The following is a 21674-nucleotide window of genomic DNA, read 5'->3' on the forward strand; positions in this document are numbered from 1 at the left end:
CTTCTGATGATCAATTTTGCTATGGGATGCGAGTACCTCAAACTGAAACACACAATTTGATGTTGTAAATCTTTGTTTATGCATTACAAATAGGACTTCGGTTCCGTCCTGGGAACCGATACGACAGTTTCCAGGCTTGTGCCAGCCAAAAACTCTCAGCTAAGAACTACTCATAATGCCCCTCTCCTAGTTACTCCAGATCTCATTTGTTGCGTTCCTCGTCAGACGTGCTAGCCATCTCTCTCAAAGCTAAGAGGAAAATTGTGATTTTTTTTTAAGATAGTTTCTTATTTTTTAGTTTAGCCTTTTCTCACTGTAGTCTATAACCTACTTCTATTCCATGATGTACCACCTAATCAGAGCGACTTAGCAGCCTTAGAAATAGAAAAGCTGCTAAGAGTCATCCAACCAGTCCCAACAGACAGGATTCGGGTTTTAGTTGAGGTTCTTTTTAGTGCCAAAAAAGACAGGGGACTGGAGACCAATCTTGGATCTCAGCCTATTGAACAAATTTGTCAAACCTCAAAAATTCCACATGGTCACGGTACAGTCCATTCTCCCCTTCCTAGGGAGGGACAACTGGGTGTGCTCTATAGACCGCCAGGACATGTGCTCCCGGGGGTTTCCCTGCTTTTTGCTGAGAGCCAGTCATTACCAGTTCAGGGCACTGCCATTCGGTCTCTCGACAACCCCCACCCCCCAGTGTTCACCAAATGTATGGCAGTTGTGGTAGCTCATCTTCGACTACAAGGATTCCAGGTGTTTCTGTATCTAGACGATTGGCTCCTTACCACTCTGACCAGGAATCTCCTAGTCCGCAGCCTCTCTTACACTCAAAGTCTCGCTCTCCGTTTGGGGATTACAATCAACAAGGACAAATCTCAAATGTCCCCAACGAAGACACTGGAATTTATTGGAACTGTCTTCGACACAACATTCTGTCAAGCCTTTCTCCCCCCTCTCATGCTTTCAAAAATAAGATACCAAATCCAAGACCTTCTTCCTCAGACCTATGTACCAGCACACCTTGTAATGCTACTCTTAAGCTCCATGGCAGCTGCCCTTATGTTAGTACCACTGGCGAGACTGCACATGAGAATCCTGCAGTGGCTGCTTTCTGCACAATGGTCTTTTCTAACTCACCCACTCGACCACATGATACGTCTTACAAACTGTTGCAAGGAAGAAATGCTATGTTGGATGAGCCACAAACAAATCTTTGGTGTCGACCATTCTGTCTTCTCCAGCCCATGGCCACGGTGACCACAGACGCTTCCCTGTTGGGGGGGGGGGGGCATTTCCAGGGAAAGACTGTCCAAGGCACCTGGTCCTCCATGGAGGCCAGTTTGCACATAAATGTCCTGGTACTGAGGACAGTTCTCTTAGCATTGCAAGCGTTCCATGCATCCCTACCTTCTGGGACCATTGCAATTCAGTCAGACATGTCAGTCGTTTGGTATATCAACAAGCAAGGTGGAACCAGGTCCTACCCCATGTGTCAAGAAGCCATGAGAATTTGGCACTGGGTGATAGCTTGCAACCGCTTTCTTATAGCAGTACACATTCCAGGGAGTTCTAACCTTATTGTAGACAATCTGAACAGGAACATCCTGATGCGTCACAACTGGTCCCTCAACCCTGTAACAGCAGATTGGATCCTCCGACGCTAGGGCAAGCCTTGCTGCGATCTGTTTGCTTCCCCCCTAAACAACAAATGCAGAAGCTACTTTGCCCTAATTCCCTAACCACCGAGGGATGCTCTAATATACGATTGGCCCCTGGGTCTTCTGTATGCCTTTCCCCCCATTTCCCCTCATTCCATAATTTCTCCAGAAAGCTCAGAGGTTGAGAAGCAAAGTGATCCTCATTGCCCCGTATTGGCCCCGTCAAGTCTGGTTCCTGTTTCTGTGGCCTCATCTGATTCACAGCCTTTGGATTCTGGATCATTCCCAAGACCTGTTATTTCATCCTCAGGGACTGATTCATCCGAATCTCCACAGTCTCAAGCTCACAGCTTGGTTCCTCCACTTCCAATGATTGCCGGGCTGCCTGACATCCCATCTCCTGTTCGTGAAATTCTTCTGGCTTCACACAAACCTTCCACCAGGAAAGTTTATTCTAGTAAATGGACTAGGTTTTCTATGTGGACCAAAGATCAGAACATAGATCCTTCTCTATATGTCTATTCAAAAGATCCTACAATACTTGACTACTCCATACATGCAGGAGCCTCAGCATCGACGATCACTGTACATTTAACAGCTATTGCCAATTTTCATAATGGATTTGATAATTCTTCGATTATGTCACACTGCCTATGCAAGACATTTTTGAAAGGAGTATTACACGTTAAACCTCCGGTCAAGCCCCCCTTAGAACCCTGGGACTTGACTTTGGTGCTTCAGTCTCTCACAGGTCCTCCTTTCAAGCCCTTTGATTCATGTGATTTTAAAATTTTTGTCATTGAAAACCTTACTTCTAGTAGCACTTAACCTCAGCGTGAAGAGTATCTGAGCTGCAGGCCTTGAGTGTCAAGAGACCTTACTTGATCTTCCACACGGATAGGGTGCCCCTTTATACTGACCCTTTTTTCTTGCCCAAGGTCATTTCTGGATTTTCCATTAACCCAATCTATTGACCTGCCGGTTTTCTTCCCTCAGCATAATAGAGGGGAGTACCTTTTGCACACCCTTGATGTGCATCAGCAGCTGGGACTAAATCTTTCAGGAAAACAGATCAATTGTTTGTGGCCTTTGCAGGACCCAGATTGTGTAAACCTGTTTCCAAAGTGACTTTATCCTCCTGGCTTAGCAACATCATTACCTTTATCTACCAACAGAATAAGCTATCCTTGCCTCATAAAGGCTCATTCTACCAGATCTTTGGCTACTTTTGTAGCATTTCATTCCAGAGCCTGTATGGATGATATCTGTGCAGCAGCCACTTGGGCAAGACCTCATACCTTTATCTCTCACTACAAATTGGATTTGGCCTCCAGTGGACGAGCATCTTTTGGTTCTATGGTGCTCAGGAATATCATTCCTTAGGGTCACCCAGGACTCTAGTAGCTGGGGACTCTGTCCTATTTGTAATGAATAAACAAAGATTTACAACATCAGATAAAGAAGTTATGTCTTACCATAACGTTCCATCTGTGTTGTAGATCTTTGTTCATTCATTACTTCCTGCCCTCCTTCCTCCTGCCTGGACTCCTGGTGGACTTTAGGAACTCCTGGTTAGGGTATTTGCTCAGAGCCTTCTACTTTTTTTCTATTACTACCTCTATTATGTAGGGGCAGGCAAACTCGATCTGGAGTAACTAGGAGAGAGGCATTATGGGTAGGTCTTAGCGGAGAGTTTTTGGCTGGCGCGAGCTTGGAAACGGCCGTATCGGTTCCAAGGACGGAACCGAAGTCCTATTTGTAATGAATGAACAAAGATCTACAACACAGATGGAACATTATGGTAAGACATAACTTCTTTTTACGACCTTACGTGCAAGACCAGGAGAATCTAACTAATCCTCATGTCAGTTTTTCTGCTGTTCATACACTTTGGATTGCAGAGCTGGTGTGAGTACACATCTAACACAAAAAGCAACAAATTGCATAACCCATCAGAAATGCTCCTGTGGGTTACTAGATCATGATCTAGAAACCCTCCACAGCATTGTCTACCACTGGATAGAGGAGCATCACATCAGTTGTTTCATCTTGGTCACCCGGAATTGCAGGAAGGAGAACATTTGCTCTACCTTGTAATACTGTGAGAGTTGTGCCCCTCAGGATTGGTGGAGGGGTTCACTCACTTGAACCCAGGTTAGTGTCAGTACACTATTTACTATGCATCATCTGTTTTTGAGTTTTTGTTTTCCAGGATTTTACAAATTTCCCATGTGACTAGCAAGGTTTTGAGTTGAGTTTTTTACCATCTTCTGCTTTGGCAAATGTTCAGGATCACCTGTTGTGGAAGAGGGTGTATTGCTTCCCTAGATGAGCAGCTGGAGCTTGTTTTGTAACCGGCCTACACTTTGGGAGGAAGTTTCATGAGTTCCTGAAGGATCTTTGTTAATTGCACTTGAGATACCGCCCGGTCTCAGTAGTGCTTGGTGGCCCACGTTGAGGGAAGGCCACTAGAATGAGGGCCAGAAGGATGAGCCTTGTAGTTAAAGGACTGCTGCAGGGAAATAACTGAAAAAACGTATTTTTGTTTTCTTGTATTCCCACACATTGCAAACCTGTATGCACAAGAAAAAAACAAACTATTCACTACTGATTTTATTCTATTTATAATCTTCAGTGCCCTCCTGGGAGCAGACATCCCGATGAGTGCTTTTTTTTTTTTTTTTTTAAGCTAAATCTTCCCCATAATGCACTCTGAGGACACTGTATACAATGGCGGATCCAGGAATCTGCAAAGGGGGGCACAGACTAGCAGGGTGGGGTGGGAAACTAGGATACTGAGTGTGGAGGATGTGGAAATATCTCCTTATGATGTTCTGACATCACATGTGAAAAGACAGCAACATACATACAGTTGCACATGAGTTTGCTGTGGATGTGGTAGGTGAAGCCTGTTAATTCCAGTGCAGCATACAGCGTATTTACAAATAGTAAAAATTTTTTTTCAATATATGTCTGAAAGAGATGCTTGATTACCCATGTCAGGTCAAAGTCCCATCCACTGGCATATGCATTGTTATAACCTGGAAAGAGTCCCACTGAATGATTTATGTGGAAACAGTGAAGTTCATTTAAGTAAAAGTAACACAGCAATTAAGAAAGTAGATGTTATGAAAAAATGACAAAAAACAAATACTCAGTTTAGTAATTGTATTAATCTTGTAGATAATGTTACTAAAACAGACATTTCCATATAAATACCTTCTGACTAAATACTTACTGAGCTTAACAGTACAGTTGTAGTTTCATTTTGGATTTACCTCTGTGTTAAACCTAAAAGCTTCAGTGTCTTCCCTTTCATCTTTTCAAGATATTCTAATTTACAAGTCAAATAACCACTAATGCGAATAATAGAATGTCCTGTTTTGATTACAATTTCACAAGTAGTAATGTTTTGCAACATATGTTTTAAATACACAGGAAGCTTTGTTAAAATAAGATATATTTCACAGACCCTATAGGCAGTTCAGAAAACCCAGATGTAACAATCCGTTTATAACTGTGTCAGTCATCAGGGACTCGGTTGCCTATATGGATAACAGACTCTTCACTGACCCCCTTACCTCTGTCGTGGTTAGAAAATCCTTTAGCCTTAACCAACATGTCCTTTGTATTATTCCACCAAGGTTTAATGATGTAGTACTGCTTTATTCCTTCCATATTAAGGTGATCATTGAATGTAATGCACAATGCAACATCTCACTAAACACTTAAACATGCTTAAAACACAGGCAAAGTTTCCTCACTAGACATACTAAAAGCCAAGTCCAACACTTTGTTTCACACGGGCTACTCTGGGATGATCCTTATTCATGAACAACCCCGCATTCTAGGGCCTCCTTTACCTAAATAGAACCATTTTAAAGCAAACCCATGTTCTGGAGACTTAAACCTATATTGGAATATCAAACACACCAAACATCATAAACCATAGTACATAAACCAGTGTCTCCATTTCTGGAATAAGCCGTCTTTGTATATAAAGCAGAGAAATTCCATACCAGCCTTTAAAACCTGAATTACTGAATGGAAGACCCCAAACGTTCAACCATGCTATAAGAGGAAGTCTACTTAATACTGGTGGGAGATTAAGAATGTCTCCTTGGAATGATAGCTCTTTCTCTGCAGTTACCATAAACACTGTTCAGACCTGTGCATACTGTTTTCTTATTTACATCTACAGTGTTTACAGATATTTAAATAAAATAGCACAAACACTGATAGGTATTTGCTAAACAAATACAGTCTCAAAATGAAAACAGATATAGCATGAGCAGTAAACTTCTCTGCCCTTGAAACTCATATTCATTGAAAAGGCTTGAAAATCCTCTTTCAAAGAAAATGCATCTGGCCAGTGGAGGATTAAGTTTATAGGCTCCTTGCACACATTTTTAGGGCTTTGCATACAGGTCTACTTTAAATAATCGACCTACACATCGAGGACGAGATGATCGATGTTCTACAACATCAACATTAAAGTAGAACAAATTAAAAAAGAAGATAAAAAAAATCTTCTTGCAAGTTTTTGCAGGGGGGGGCAAGCCCCCCCTCAAAGGAATGGCCACTTGCCTTCTCTCAACAGAAGGGCCAGTTTAAATTCCGGGTGGGTGTGCATCTTCCTTAAAGGGGAATATGCCTCTTCCATGGAGTGAAGAAGCTGTTGTGTTTTTTTGTAGAAGCCTCCTGGCCGGCAGCTGTAAAAAGCAGGAGGGCACTCTTCCCCTGCCTTATGGTTCCGGTTGTTTTCAGCTTCTTACTTTTTTTTTTTTTGTGACTGTTAGCCCTCTTCCTGGCTTCACTTCTCAGTTTCTGAGTTGGATAACTGTGGCTCCTGAAACATTGGACTGTGAGAATCAATTGTCAAGGACCTAATCCTCACAGTTCAATAGTATTTCTGGAGACACACTTGCAAAGCACACATGGGAAGGCCAAAGAACAGAACATAGAAAGTGGAACAGTTGAGAGATGAAGGGTCATAATGGGTGAGTGTTAGCACTCCTGGTAGATCTGCAGTCACTGGTAGAAATGGGAAGATATATTATTTTTTTACTGTACATTTCCTGACGTCTACAGAACAGTGCATTTTTTTTTCTTCTGCCACCGATGTACAACAGCTTTGAAAAGGGAGTGGCGTGCACCTCTGCACCCATGCCTAAATCCGCCACTGGTATATGAGATTACAATGTCCATTGCTGGACTGTCACAACAATCCCACTGATGCTGGATGAAGAACACAGAAGCAGTGCTAATTTTGAGTGCCCTCAATAAAGGTATAGTTTACTGTTTTTGCAGTGTGTCTTACAAATGTGTTTCCTACTGATATCTTACATATTCTGTGAAAAGAACTTTCAGAAGTGTTAGCGCATTGCTGAGATAACATACCTTGATGTTATGCTGATGTTATGCTGAGAGAACCAAGAGGTCATTGTCTCGAGATGAACACTGACAGTAAAACGGATCACTCCACCAAATTAACTTTTGGGCAGTTCTGATCCTCTATCTCTGCTCAAAAGAAGCATTTCGTTCCACCAACATTTCTGTCAAAGTTCTACATGACCTTCTGTTACCCGACCTTTTCCAGAATGAAAAAAAAAATATTGAAATTTGGAGAGAGCGTGCAAAGTTCTGTCAGTGGAGAGTTAGTCAAATCTTTTTTTCTGAAAAAAAAAATCAGTTTGATTACCTGCCATGATGCATTTACTAACATTAGTAAGCTTACATACTCTGAGGGGGGCAAGCAAACCCATGACTTGGACTTGCTGTATCTAATCCTTAAAAAGCAATGGGTCCTTCATTCACAATACGTATGTAAATTTGACGTTGCAGCTTTTTGAATATACTGTCATTTTGTGGGTAGGCATGTAGTTAAATATTTTCATTTTATTTATTATATTTTTATGTCAGCAATGGAGAGAACTGTCTTGATTATTTTATGAAAAAAAATCTTTCTTTGTTTAGGTTGAGTGCCCATATTTGTAGAAGGCTGGATTTGTTTTGTGTTTCAGGTAGCTTTGGTATTAGCTGCTGTATGTGTAGGGTTGGGTTGGGTTGTATATCTTGTTTATAAGGCTTTTAGTAGTAATAGTTTTATTAGTTAGAGGGATGTTTACATGAAGGATAGCTAAGATGTCTGTGCGTGTATTGTCACTAGTCTGGATTCTTTAAGAGACATAGTGGTTCGTTGAAAGTTGTAGTTGTGTTTTTTATGATTAAGTAGTTTATAGACTATAAAACTAGTGGAAATATTTTTTCTTGCTGTTGCTTTGTCTGTCATGTAATTCATTCTGTTAAAAAATCAGTTTTATGTCACACTTTCTTTCATTTTCTCTGCGGTTAACATCTGACAGTGATTCCTTGATCAGAATAAACCATCTGAAGAAGTACAACAGCAGAGAAGGAAGTAAAGAACTAGGGCTCAATAAGTTGTTGATGGACTCTATTAAAAGTACAAATGTTCTCACGCACACTTTGTGTCAGCACAGACAACTCCAGTAAATCAAGATGTTAACTTAATGCTGGTATTGTGGACATCTGAACATTTTACTTTAACCCTGTAAGGGGATATCTCTGGAGTTCCAACAAGGTAATAGCGAAAGGGGGGACAATGTTACCAAAGATCTGCAACTTCAGCTGTCTGGTTCATCAAGTCCTTTTCTGTCCTCATATTTACGTTGGGTCACAGACACCAGTAATATATTAGATAAAGTATTTACCAGCATTAAAGAGGCATTTTGTCTGTTTAATGCTAGTAAAGTACGTCTTGTATAGAAAATAATTGAAATAATTGAATTAACTGAAATTACAATTCAGAATGAGTCATATAAATGAAAGTATTCTATGACTTGACTGCACATCACTTCTGAATGGCAAATCATGGAAGCAAAAGTGGTAGGACTTGAATTTCAGGACCAGTCAGTCATTGTAGCAACATTATTGTGTTATTAGAAACCAAGTTTACTGTCAACTGGCTTTAAAATAGGGGACACTGAGAAGAAATGCTCAGGTTCTAGAGAAGAGAAAGCAGGCTTAGAGTGGAGAGTTGCAGAATACTATAGCAATAACCCATGCCTAGGTGTGGATAATGCTGGATTTACCCACGTTTGGTGTGGTTTGGTCACGAGGGCGAAGCCCCAGTGGCCAGACAAAGCCAACCGTGGGTAAATCCAGCATTACCCACACCCAGAAGTGGGTTATTGCTATTATACAATGACATTATTTAAGAAAAAAAAATTACTTTTCTTAAATAATGGCATTGTATAATGCCTCCTTGCTGCCCTTCTGCAGCTGTCTGGTATTCTGCGGCAGTTCTGATGTACTGCGCATGCCTAGGCAGTACATCAGAGCTGTGGGCAAAAGCAATGGAGAAAACAAGATCTCCGTTGCTTTTTAAAAACTGAGACAGCTTTAAAAAAAGCAAAGGAGAATATCCGTTGCTTTTTGTCTGGCTATGTTAAACCCATTTAACATAGCGAGACAGCTTAGAAAAAAGCAACGGAGAAAGCAAGATCTCCGTTGCTTTTTAAAAACTGTTTCGCTATGTTAAAGGAGTTTAACATAGCGAGACAAGCAACGGAGACTCTTCGTTGCTTTTTTAAAGCTGTCTCGCTATGTTAAACTACATAGCGAGACAGTGTGAAGCAACGCAGATCTTGCGTTCTCCGTTGCTGTAAAAAAAAAAAAAGAGTTCTAGTAATGGAAAAAGTCTGGGCGACCGGTCCTTTTTCCATTACTATAACTCTGATTTACAACATTCACGCTGACCAATCAGCGTGCACGTTTTTGAATATTTAATGGGGGGTCGTTGTATAATAATATGTAACAAACAGCTCCTGTAAAAGAAGTGATTGCTGGGTTACAGAGTTGGACGAAGGTGGTCTGAAAACCTGTGCTGATGAAGATGGTGTGATGAGAATCAGAACAAGTGACAGCGTTGACAGATTTGAAAGCGTGGACAGCATTTTACCTTTGGGGTTTAAAGTACAGGACATTTGAGCATCAATGCACTTAGGAACAGAAGAATTTTGGGAAGTTTCATTTGAAATAGTGGGGAGTGGCCCATTTACACTATGGAATGGGTGTATTTTTCAGAACTTGAGAATAAATTTATTGAAGAAAATGTGCATTTCAGAACTTGTGATTTAAAGACTTTTCTGTCTGTAATAAGGAGTACATGATTAAAAAATATATGATAAAATAAATGTTTGGATATGGGGGGTATAGGTGACAGTGAATATGCATAAGGGAAGTAATAAAAAATGTAAATATGACTGGAGCGATGCTAAAACATATGACGTGAAAAGGGAAAACATTTTTTTTTTGTTTTAGGAATGACATATGATGGTATGGGCACATTTTATAAACCGGACACCTGGTGGAGTGCTTGTAGAGAAAAATTCAAGAAAATACTTTTGCTTCAGTCCTTTTCCTACCAAAGAATATGAGCGTATATAATGAAGTCATAAAAAATATATGAAAGAAATAGAACAAAATGGTGACAGAATAAGAAAAATAGAGTGCAGCATGAAAAACAAATATAGAAAAAGTTAAAAATCTGTTCAGACAAAGATTATTTTAAAAGAAGAAAATGTTCTATCAGAGAAATGGCAGACATAATTAAAAAAGGGAAGAATCAGCACTAGGAATAGATGGGTTACATTATGAATATTATAAATTTATTTATTATTTGACATTTGTTGACCGGGATAGTCTGTCTGAGCTTGCGCCCTTTTTCAGCGTAGGCCAGAGGAGAAAAGCTCCACAATCTAAAGTATGCAATTAAAAAATTCCGCAGTACTTGTTAAAGCAGACCACAGGGGTCTGACATCTTGAAGTAATTCTGATTGTTTAGTCTGCCTCTAGGTATCCCAAAATGCAGTGCTCATCTGTAAAACAAAACAAAAAATTTCATCACGCCAGCCTCTCTCTTCCTAAAGCTTCTGTCACTTCATTGATTTTGCATGCGTACACTGCTGTCTTTCAAAGTAACATTTCATGCCGTTCAATGACTGCTTAAAAAACAAACAGTGCAAATGCCATAGAACAGACTTTCAATGTGCTTTTTACTGCTGCTGCTTTTTAGAATGGCTAAACTGCCTTTTTTGAATCCTGAATTGCAACACTTTGACTTATCTCCCATCCACCTTCACACCTAACTTCTCTGTCAAAGTGTTAATGGTAATTTGAGCTGTTACCTGCTGTGAGTGACAGCTCACAGCAGGAAACTTGACTCGTATACTGTTTTCTTTTAATAACATTTACTTTCTGTATGGGTAAGGGGAGGACCAGGGAGCTGTGACGTCACAGCATGGGTGGGTTTTTAGGACTGTTGTGGTGATGTCCGTATGGGGAGGGAATTAGGCAGAAAACTGTCAGTATTCAGTGGCCTTGATGATGTCAGTGAATTGGAGACTGCAGCAAGCTTTTCCGGGGTAGGACAAATGTTTTTTTGAAAGTGAAACCACCGCAGTACAGTAAGGTAATGTTCTAGTGGAGAGAGACAGTCAATTTAAAATATTTTAAATGCTGTATTGTTGTTTGGGACAGTAAATACTGAGAAAAAGGACAGAGATGTTGAACATTTTAATAACAGAATCCCATTGTTCTTTAAGCAAGTAATACATTCTCAATGTAGGCTATGCATGTAAAAAGTAGATAACATACAAGCAATAGTCTCAGTACAGGTTGTGTTGGTGAGAAGAAGATAACAAACAAGTAGTAAATTCTTGGTATAGGTTATGCAAACAAACGTATAATAAATACAATAAATACAAAACAAATATATAATAAATACAAAACAAATATCTGTGTATAAGATTAGGAATAAGGTAGATGACCATTGCTGTACAAGTCAGGGAATTCAGGAAATGAGACATTTCAAATAGGTGGAGCGTATACAAGTCTGGAAACGTACAGAGAGAGTGAAAGAAGAGGGTGGGGTAGAAGGAAGAAAGGTGGTAGTATCAGAATAATAGGGGGCAAGAATATGGACGGGTGTGAAGAGCAGTAGTTGTATGTCATAGTTAAATGTGGGAAGTTAGAAAGGATAGCAAAATAGTGGGAGAAGAGGTTGGAAGGAAGGTGAGGGGGGAGAAGCATAATGTAGGAAAGAGCCAAGATTTCAAGTGGGGGTGATTTGTGGTGACACCTCCAGGTGCTGTTTAGGTAATTTCTGAGAGTTGTCTTGAAGGCCAACATATGGGCATTATTTCTGAGAGCCATGGGAAGCTTGTTCCATGGTAGAGCTGGATGGTAACTATAGAGGTTTTGTCCTAAAGATTTTTTAGGTTTATGAATCTGTTGAAGGAGTTGATCAGAGCTTCTGAGGGAGTGAGGTGGGTTATAGAGGGAGACGAGAGGAAAGACTAGGGCAGGAGGAGGGCATGTTTATGATGGTGTGGATAATGAGAAGTTGAATATATAAGAGTTTAAGAAATTCTAACCAGCTGAGTTTACAGAATGCTAGACAATGGTGTGATTTTTAGTGGTAAGTTGGCTGCAAATCTGGCCACTTTGTTGTATTTGAATTGTCGAGAGGACTGTAAGTTAGTAAGGATTTGAGAAGTAGTAGAAGAGAAGAAAAGCCTGGGTGAGTGAGATTCTGGATTTGGGGGTAAGGATTTTTTGTTCCTAGATATTAGGCTAAGTTTTGGTGAGTTTTCTTTATACTGTGGTGTACATGGAGGTATTATTTAAGTTGGTCGTCAATAGTTACTCCTAGAAGCTTAGTGTGAGGTTCTGATGAGATGATAGTGTTGTTAAGGGAAGAGGTGGTGAAAGAGGATTTAAGGTGGTGGAGAGATTTAGGTAAGAATAGGAGGATTTTTTTCTTTTTAGAGTTTAGAATGAGTTGATTGTTAGTAAGCCAAGTTTCGGTGAGGTTGAAGGAGGTTTGAGTTAAGGGGGAGCAGGTCAGAGGGGTTGTTTGCAATGATGGTGATAGTGGAGTAATCGGCAAAAACAAAAAAATTATAAATTAATCTTCTGTAACATTAAATGAATTGATAGATAAAGGAATGTTACTTCACCACAAATCCTTTCACATAAGTTTATGTGGATTATAAAACCTTTATGAAAATGATACAAAAAAGGATGCACAAGGTTTTGGATGAAGTTATAGGAGAAGCAGTTTTCAGAATTGAAGGGACAGAAGTGAAGGAAATGTCAATAGCAAAGGAAGTAATGATGATTTTGAAAGAAAATAGGGAAGTAAGCTATTGATATGACAAAGGCACTTGATAAGGTTAGTCATGAAGTGATATAGAATAGTCTAGAGACATGGGATAGGAAAAAAATTGTTATAAAAATGCTATGAAATGTCATGGGTGAAAGGCTATGGTAAAGGGATGGATGGGAGAAGGAAAAAAACTTGAGGAAAGGAGTTTAAACAAGGATGTCCATTAAGTATGTGTCATTGTACTGGTAATGAACGCAGTAATTCAAACATGTATGTGTGGAATGAAAGAAAATTGGAGATGGGGGGTTATATTACCAATTTGCTATAATGAAGATGAATAATTGTGGTTAAAAATAGGACATATATAGTTAATAACCTTTTGAGATGGGTGTTTTAGTACAATTATATTTGCTTAAGGGTACGTTTGTATTTTAATTGTTTTTTTTTTTTTTTTTAATTGAATAAGAGTTACTTATTCTTACTATTGGAGGTTCATTGTATATAAATGGGTTGTAAAAAAATAGTTCATTCTGATGGTCTGTGGTGGACGAAAGTGAAAAATTGAAGTTTTTATGCTAAATTATTTGTCTCCATATATATGCGCTAGCCTTGGTGGATTTTGTGATTTTTTTTTTTTAGTGGTGGTTATCTACCTATTTGTATTGGGGCATTTTGTTGGTTATTGAAATGCTCTTGTTGTCCCAACGATGGCTTGCTCAGATGGAGATTCTTTGGATAGTTACGATGGCCAGTTTGGTTTGGACTGTCAATAAGATGCAAAAGATGCTCAAGGTATCCTTTTGGGATGTACCTTACCAGACACCTGCAGCAACTGGAAAGACCCCAAAAGTACCTCACCAAGAGGATTAAAGGGCTCAAACAGATGCCATATGCTGCCCGGTTAAAGAAACTCCAGCTCTACTCAGTGGCATACCGCCTGTTCAGAGGCGATCTGTGCCTGATGTATAAAGCCATGTCCAACCCGGAATTAATGGACATACTGCACCTCAGAAAATCCAAATCCCATCGAGCTACGCGCTCGAGAGACTTGAACCTCAGCACTCAAATAGATAGGACATGCTGGAGGGACAGATTCATAACCCAGAGGCTCCCTTCACTCTGGAATAAAATCCCAGTCCAGGTTAGGCAGAGTCCCTCATTGACTCTCTTCAAGAGGAATCTTGATGAGTGGATGGGAGATCATAGGTTTACCCCGGGTGTCACTTCTGTGTCACTGTTAGACAGAGGCACAGTATACTAACCTCGAAAAAGGGCATAGCAAAATAAATTCAAAATGGGTGGCGAAAGCCAAACACATTCTGGCTAGGCTTATAAATGCCCTAGGGCAGATAGCCTAGTATGAACCTATGAACCTAACCTAAAAACAGTTTCTGAGATTCAGCTAAAATTAACTCTGAGTTTGGATGACAATGACCAGAATACAGTAATTGAAAACTGCTGTTGTATGAACTCCAATGATAATGGTGAGATTTCCAATGGCCATATTTTTAAAGACATTGCTAGCATCCTTAATGTGAGTTACGACCCTTTCGCTATTACAAGGTCCTTGACTGAAGAAGCGAATGTTAAAACTGAAGTCATAAATGTCCTAGCTGTCTTGGAGAAAAATCTTAAATACCAGGTATTGGTTATTGAAAATTGGTATTTTGATAAATGTTTGGAACTAGAAATAGTTCCAAAAGGTTTACACCTTTTTAAGTGTCTGGCATAACTTATAAGGATACCTTTTTAATACTTTGGTTCACTTTTTAATAACAGTATTGAGCTAATTAAAATGCTAATTGAACGTAATAAGAAAATGATAGCAGAAGTCCATCAGGAGGTTCTTAAGGCAGACTACTTGTTGCAGCACCTCCTATCCAAAGTGGCGGTTTGGAGAACTGATTTGTAATAATATTCTTCAGATGGTTAAGCGTTTTGAAAAGATTGTATTTAACATTAAAATTAAACTAATTAGGGACATTGAAGAATATAATAATCAAAATGCTTATTACAGTTCGTCTCTAAGGTAGAATCTCCTTGTGTTCTGACTGAGAGTGGTTCTCAGACAATCTGGAAATATAGAGCTGATAAGTATATTTTTGGCACTTTAACTGTTCAGAGTTCTGTAATGTCTGTATTTTTGCTTGACTGAATTATTTTAGATTTGCTTGGAAAATTTTGTTTTCTGATCTGTTCTGAAATTTTTTTTTCTCCTGCCCCATTGCTGTTGTGTTCTTAAAGTTGGTGGCTTTTGCATTGCAGTTGCCTGCCCCTACTGTAAATTTGATCTGGGACACTCCTCCCAGTCCCATCTCTTTTTAGCTCATTCTACCTAATACAGAGATCATTTGGGAAGGCCAAACCCCTTAGTCTCTTAACCTTTAATTATCTTCTGTTCCTGCTCTCTCCCTTTTTACTTTATAAATAAAAAACACTTTTCAGCTGCTTTTATTTTTTTAATTTGTGTTTCTTCCTACTACTCTCTTACTTCACCTTGCTTTACATTTTCCTGCTACTTGTCTGTTCTCTAAAGTGTTTAACTGCATCTTTTCTGTTGCATTTATTACTGCTTGTTTATAACCGGTCTAAATTGTTAAGTGTAAGCTCTCTTAGTTTTTGGTTTAAGCACTTGGGCTTTAGGCCCATCCATTAGCTCTCCCTGGCCTTTCTCCCTCAGATTCTGACAAGTATGGATGTACAGTTTCCTACAATTTCTCCTGCCAGTCTAGTAGGTATGGGCATCCTGAAACAGTGTAGCGACTGCCTCATGTACACGGACAACTATGTAGTACTACCACTTACGAACACAATTTGTAAGAAAGGCAGTTACATTAGGAACCTAGATTCCAAGCTCTCTCCCTCTCAAGCCAGTATATCTGGCACTGAAAAGGTTGTCAACACAATCACTACACCTCATACAGCACCCACACCTACACACATATGTGGCGGTCCTCCACATAAACATTCCCAAGCAAAGGAGACCTCCGCAGCAAAAACACATTCGATCTCCACAGTCCTCCACACCACATACCACGCTTAGTCCAGTTGTGCCTTACAGCCACTAAGATTTTACCATAAACCTAACATGTTAGTCATAGGAGACTCCATTGTGAGAGACACAAGTCAAAGTCCAAAAACAAAATATGAATAACCTCACCGAAGGTATAGCTGCTGAGCACAAAAACGCATCAAATGAAAAAGGATAGCAGCAACCACCACTAGGATTCATTATTTATAAAACTTAGCAGCAAAATATACAAGATGAGTGCTTTCGGGCTGTGCCCTTCATCAGATAAAAAGCATCCTCAGAACACTTATTTTAAAATGAATGACAGCCAATCAAATCTTAATACTGAACCCAGTGTTTTTTTGAGAGCAGGTTTTAAAGGCACAACCTCATTGAGTCCAGGGTGTCTATGGGCTGTCAATTCCACCATCCATTTGGCTTCCTCTAATTCTGTATTTACTATATCACCTCCCCGTGCCCTTTTCTCTTGTTCCATATGACCATAAATTTAAACTGGTATCCCTCATTACTAAAAATGTGCCCAAACAAGGCATTGTGTTCATTCTGTGTCCTTATAGCCAATAAATGGATCAAGATCCTAGTCTTGAATTTACAATTCATTTTGCCCACATAATAACATGTGCACGCTTGACATGCGGCAAGATAAACCATGTTTGTCATGTTGCAATTAGCTTTTGCCCCAAAATGATATACCCTATCAGTGACTGGATGTTTGAAGCTGGAGTTCTTGTTTATACTACTACAAGCTTTGCATGTCCCACATCGCCTAGTTCCACGCTGACCATTACCTGCTGTGATTCTCTCATCCCTTTATGACTTAGTATGTCCTTCAGCCTAATTTTGGGTTCTGGAGAAACAAGAATTTGATCTCCCAATACATTCCTAAGTTTCTCATCTATTAACAGTATTTTCCAGTTTTGCCTGACAGTATCGCAGACCCCATGCATATTATTACTGTACGTAAACATGAGTCAGTGCATCATTGTTGTCCATTCTACTGGTGGTACATGCCTCATTACCCCCACTCTGTTGTAACCAAGGTTGCAACGTGCCCCCCCCCCCAAAAGTCTCTCTGGCGTTGTTCCTTTTTCCTGCTATTGTATCCCCTCTCCTCAAAATGCCCTATCATTTTATCCACCTCTTCCTCATAATCATCATCTTCAGTGCAAAACCTGGAGATTCTTCCCCTTTGCCCTGTAGCAACATTATCAAATGTGATCCTTGGATGCATACTATCTTGTGTCAAAATGTTATTTTTCTAGCTGTCTTTCCTATGAAGTGCGGTTTTAAACCCCATCTTATCCTACATAAGTCTAGCATCTAAAAAAAAAAATCTATCGTGGTTTCTGAGCAGAGAACCTAAGGAAGGTAGTGGTCGATTCCAAGTAAGTTGCAAACCTCAACAATTCACTTATTTCCTCTCCGCAAAGCAGGAAAATGTTATTCACAAAGCTTGCCTCTCCATACATTCTGTATCCCTAGGATGTATTGCCTTTCCCAGCAGGACATTACCAAATTTGCATATGTGTTCGCACAGGGGGTGCCAATGGCTATCCCCTGTATCTGCCTATGTAAATTTCCTACACATGCAAAAACATTCTATTCTAATACTAAAGCCAGGATTAATTCCATCTTAGTGGCTTCTGCTAAATGTAATTCAATCAACAGATTTGTGACTGCCTGCACTCCATGTCCATTGTTAATCACTGTAAATAAATTCTAGATGTCAAGCGTCACCATGAGATAATTCGTTCTTGTATCTGTTGCTATATAATCCTTTAAAGAAGTTAAAAAGTGCCCTGTGTCCTTTAACACCTCCTCTATTGATGCCATCCAAGGTCTCATTGTGTATTCCAGCCATATCCAAAATATTTTCTGTGGCGCATCCCCTCCCCGATACTATCGGTCTGAGAGGAGGGTTATATAGATAAGTAAGGCCTTGAACACTGGGGTTATTGGGTTCTCTACCGAAAGGAAGTCCATCAATTCTTTATCTGTTAGGCCCTCCGTCTGCTTCAGTTGATCTCTAATCTCTCTAACAAACTTGTTCAGACTAATGGGGGATATGTGGACAAAGGTGGTTATATCCGATAGTAATCCTAGTAGCTTGTCATGGTATTCTTTCTTACCCATGACCACTACTGCCCCTCCCTTGTCTGCGTGTTTAATCACTATCTGTGAATTGTGCTGTAGTTCCTTCATTGCCATTCTCTGTCCTGTGGTCAAATTATAAAAACTCCTGCTATTGGCACACTGTAAATAAGACTGTATTTCTTGTTCACATACCTTAACAAAAGTCTGCATAGTGGAATTAAATGCTGGGACAAAAACACTCTTGTTGCCTCAACCTGTGTACCCATGATTGGTTGCCATTACCGAACATCTCCCTTAACATAACATTTCTTCCAAACAACAAGATATCCGTGATAACATCACTAAAATTGCTTTCTTGACTAGGGATGAATGTTAATCCCTTGTTTAATATATACATTTCATCATCTGAAAGAGTATATTGAGACAAATTTAAAAACAATGCCATCACCAGTCAATGTGATATCCTCCTCCTCCTTTATTTCCCTGTTTTCGCCATGCGAGCGCTTCCATTTGCCTTTCTTTTTTACCGGAGCCAGTAGCTGGGCAGAAAAACACCCATTGTTTTTGTCACTAAGCGGAGCCTTAGGTGTAGCCCTCAAGTCCATAGCGGAATTGCTGACACTACCATTGGAGTCAACAAAGGTTCTGTAACATTCGCCATATTCAAACCTTCTCCCAAAGTCTCCTGGATCTCTTTGACCACATCATTACTTTGTTGTGCTTCCACTCTGTTCCTCTGAGCACTGTTGTTACCCTCCTGTGCCTCGCACTCGGCAGACTCTACTGCTCTCCTCATTGATTGGCTCCCCCATCGGCATCTTATGATCTCTCTCTTTGGTCTGCTCCTTAGATGCATTGTGATAGTCAAGTCCCACCCTCCGTTGAGGCACGGTCTTCCCTGTAGCTTCTGAAACATCAATAGTCTGTGCATTTGCATTCACGTTCTCCCTAGGCCAGACAAAAATCTGGCCAGTCATAAAGTCACTATAATCTCGCTGCAGTTTTTTTACCTTGATCTGCTACAGCTTCTGGACAGCGGTGGAAAAGATGCAGTATGCAACATCCAAATGAGTAACGAACCTTTCCTCTGTAAACTCTGCCTCCAGCAGCAAATTAATATCAATACAGGGTTTTCTTTTATGTGCCTTCTATTGGAATATTTTGCTCCAGAGGAGAAGCAACTGGGTCAAGAAGTTGAACTGTTGCAACGGAGGCTGGAGGCGGAGTCTGATTTTTTTGCATACAGATGAGAAAATTGGGAAATTGGTGGGGGAACTACCTAACTTTGGATTTAGAAGGAATAAAAACCTCAAGGATATTCTGAGTCACAAAGGTAAGGTAGAGGGACATCGGTCAATAAATAAGAGGAGCTAAACCCTGTGGGAACTGTAAAGCATGTGGGTATATCAGTAAGGAGGCAGAGTTTATACACCCAGTTACAGGCAAATGTTATCATTTTGGTGCTAAGGAAAACTGTAGAACTAGTAATATAGTTTACTTGGCAACTTGTCAGGCATGTACATGCTATTATGTGGGGAAAACAAACTGTTTAAGACAAGGATTTTTAATCATTTATCAGCCATTAGGGTTAAGAACGGGCATAATGCCTTATACAGACACGTATCTCAGAATGCGGGAGATCATTTTAAGTTTATGGCAATACGGAACATTTATAAGGGTGTCAGAGGAGTTGACATTATTAATGATACTGAGTATGAGGAAACAAAGTGGATAATAGAGCTGATGGCTCATGTTTATCCAGGATTAAGTGATGTCATTCTGATGAAGCCCACCCTCAAAAAAACGTCGGGTACAATATTGAGTTGTGATTGGTCCTCAGTTTAAATATATTGAATGGATGGGGAAGGGTATTTTATCTGATGAAGGGCAGAGCCCAAAAGCGCTCATCGTTTTGTTGAAAGTTCTTGCTGAATTTTATTGTTTTATTGCATTATTTTATAATAAACGGTGATACTCGGTGGTGGTCGTTGCTGCTCTCTCCTTTTCGTTTGGTTAAAACAGAGTGGGGGTAATGAGGCATGCATCACCAGTAGAATGGACAGCAATGATACACTAAGACTCGTGTTTATGTACAGTAATATTCATAGGGTCTGCGATATTGTCAGGCGAAACTGGAAAATCTGTTAACAGATGAGAAATTGGGAGATCAGCCTAATTTTGGGTTCAAGAGAAACGAGAATTTGAAGGACATCCTAAGTCATAAAGGGATGAGAGAATCCCAGCAGGTAATGGTCAGTGTGGGAACTAGGCTATGTGGGACATGCAAAGCTTGTAGTAGTATAAACAAGAACTCCAGCTTCACACATCCGGTCACTGGTAGGGTATATCATTTTTGGGGAAAAAGCCAATTGCAACATGACAAACATGGTTTATTTTTCCACATGTCAATCATGCACATGTTGTGTGCAAGACGTATTGTAAATTCAAGACTAGGATTTGAACCATTTATCGGCTATAAGGACACAGAATGAATGCAATGCCTTGTTTGGGCACATTTTTAGTAATGAGGGACAACAGTTTAAATTTATGGCCATATAGAACATGAGAAAAGGGCACAGGGGAGATGATATATGTAATACAGAATTAGAGGAAGGCAAATGGATAGTGGAATTGACAGCACATAGACACCCTGGACTCAGTGAGGTTGTCCCTTTAAAACCTGCTCTCAAAAAATGGCGGGTTCAGTATTAAGATTTGATTGGTTGTCATTCATTTTAAAATAAGTGTTCTGATGATGCTTTTTATCTGATGAGGGGCACATCCCGAAAGCGCTCATCTTGTATATTTTGCTGCTATGTTTTATTGTTTTTACTGTTGATGAAATACTGAATCCTAGTGGTGGTTGCTGCTATCTTTTTTCATTTGAATTGTGAGACACACACACATGTGCCTTTTGCCAGGTTGGATAAGGAGAAAGTCACTGTTAGTTGTCTGTCAGGTGCCATAATCTGCCACATCACATACGCACTCAAGTGTCTCAACAACAGGTACTGTTATGACTTCGCCATAGTCCATGTTGGTGTGAGTGACTTGAGGCATATCTCTCTGGACTATATGAAGAGAGACATGATTGAGCTCGCTGATTGTGTCCAAGGCAGGTATGTCCCTAGCCTTAAGCAGCATTCTGCCGTCACCCAGAATGAGGCATAAATACAAACAGAAAATGATTGACTTTAAAATTGAATGAGTTTCTGGTGTCATTCTGTGGGGGGGGGGGTCTAGTACCTGACAGCCTAGGAAGATGTGATTGACAGACCACAATGTTTTGCCAGAGATGGCCTACATCTCTCACCTTGGCTTCTGGCAAAGGCTCTTGCCTCCCCTATAATGCCTTTTTAGGAAAAGTGGTGAGGTTAAAACTACCAGCATAAAGATTTCAAAAAAACAAATTAAATGTCATGTTGCTAAACGCAAGGAGTCTAAACATGAAACTCCACTCATTGCAAGCATTCCTAACCCTGGCATCTTTGCAGTCACAGAAACCTGGTTTAAAGCTGGGAAGAGCATCCCTGCCTTACCTGGTTACTCATCCTGTCATACATTCAGACCCCAAACTGTGGGCAGTAAAGCCAAAGGAGGTGGGGTTTCAATATACGTTAAAGACATACACATATCCAAGCTGGTCAAACAGTATGATGCACAGGAGACACTCCAGGTGCAGTTAACCATTGAT

General features: G+C 40.0%; 1 protein-coding gene across 1 annotated transcript in view; it reads left to right on the plus strand.

Moving 5' to 3' along the window:
• SAMHD1 (SAM and HD domain containing deoxynucleoside triphosphate triphosphohydrolase 1) overlaps positions 1 to 21674 on the plus strand; it is a gene marked incomplete in the record, with an annotated part of 1343678 nt that overhangs the window by 19968 nt on the left and 1302036 nt on the right.

This window comes from Protopterus annectens, chromosome 12.part0 (genome assembly GCF_019279795.1).
Source record: "Protopterus annectens isolate FY-2018-M chromosome 12.part0, PAN1.0, whole genome shotgun sequence".
Taxonomy (NCBI): domain Eukaryota; kingdom Metazoa; phylum Chordata; order Ceratodontiformes; family Protopteridae; genus Protopterus; species Protopterus annectens.